A 1,834-nucleotide genomic window follows, 5' to 3' on the forward strand; every position below is an offset into this window, starting at 1 on the left:
TACTCTCTGGAACTACGAGAGAGCGAACGCGAGGCGGCCACTGTCAGCAACAAGGTTCAACAGCGCAAGAATAATGCGCACCACGGGCTTGTACATCGAAAGTCATGCAAGTCATTGTGCGGTCCAGAGAGTGCGCAAATACTTGGAAAAACGAGAGCCTGACTGAGATCGGATGGTGAAAGAGCTTGCTATCTCCGGGCATTCGTTAGGGCGATTGATATTCTCAAGGGCGGGTTGCCAATAGCTGAGTTATCCAACAACCCTGGCGCTCTGGTTAATCTGCCACTACATGGAGACGATTCGTTGTTGAGCGTCCATCCAGTAGCGCAGTGTTGGTTTTGCAGGATGAGAATTGGCTTTTGATGTCTGTAGCTTGGAGCCTCTGCCCACGTGGGCCTACTACACACGCTCGTTTGCTTCATCTACTTCTTCCGCTGCTTTATGAAGCTATGCGACGGCGGACGGGTGACGACCGCGGTCAGCACAAAGCTCAGCAACGGAGGAATATTGCGGACAACATGATTGTGTCTCGCAAATCATTGCGTGATGCAGAAAGTAACTATATAGTTGGAATTATGAGACAGTGACAGAAATTTGCGTGTGGAAGCGTGTGGAAGGGCTGATGACCGCCGCAGATTCGTTCATGGGACCGACAGTCTCATTTGCGGGTTTTCAACAAGCAAGTTCTCCCAGTGGACCGGCACACTAGCGAATCTGCCACTCTTTTGGATAAGTTCGTTGTTCAGCCGTTCTGTTGTAGAGCTCGTCTTGCAAGGTGGATCATTGGGTTTCGAAGTTGGAGTGTTTTGGCCTGCGCAAGCTGCCGCCAGATAGACACGCTTGTCTAATCTATTGGTTTTGTCTGCTGCTCTATAAACTGCGGGACAGCGGACGCGCGGTAACCACGATCAGCACAAATGTCGGCAGCGCAAGATTATTGCGCATCGCGGCCTTATCTGCAGCAAATTGTTGCGCGGTGCAGAAAGTGCGCTAAGGCATGGAATGACGAGAGGCTGACGGAGATCGGGTGGTGGAACCGCTTGCCACCGTCGCGCATTCGTGCATGTGATCAACAGTCTCAAAGTGAGGGTTGTCAATAACTGAGCTTCTGTAGTGCAGTGCAGTGGGTTTCTGGTGAATCTGCCACTCCGTTGAGGAGACTCGTTGTTGAGTGTCTATCTAGTAGCGTTGGCTTCGCAAGATGAATCATTGGGCTTTGACTTCTGGGGATTCTGGCTTGTGCATGAGCTGGCCTGCTGGGGGCACGTTTGTTTGATGGATCGCTTTTTCCCGCTGTTCTGCGAAACGAGGAGACAGAGAAAGCGTGACGCCTACGAGCAGTACAAAAGTCATCAGCGCGGGAATAATGTGCAGGACGCACTTGTTTCTCCCCCATAATTGCGTGGTGCAGGAAGTACGTGTGCAGTTAGAATTATTAGACGCTGACAGTGATTTGCTCGTGGAACCGCCCATCACCACCTCACATCCGTATGCGGCCGGCAGTTTCAAATACGGGTTGTCCATGCCTGCGTTTTCGGACTGGACTGGCGCTCTAGTGAATCTGCGCCTGCATTGGAGACGCTCTCTGTTGATCTTTGTACTCATAGAGCTGGTTTTGCATGATGAATCATCGGGGTTTGATGCTTGAAGATTTCGGCCTGCCCAAGCGTCGACCCACAAGACGCGTTTGTTCGATTTATTGATTTTGTCGAATGCTTTATGAACCTGCGATCGTGCGGACGCGAAGTTGCCAGGATCAGCAATATTGGTGTGCATGACGGAGGTGTCTCTAGCAAATCATTGTGTGGTGCAGAGAGTGCGCAAATACTTGGAA

The sequence above is a fragment of the Eimeria mitis genome, genomic scaffold (assembly GCF_000499745.2).
Source record: "Eimeria mitis Houghton genomic scaffold, Emh_scaff744, whole genome shotgun sequence".
In the NCBI taxonomy this organism is placed as follows: Eukaryota; Apicomplexa; class Conoidasida; order Eucoccidiorida; family Eimeriidae; genus Eimeria; species Eimeria mitis.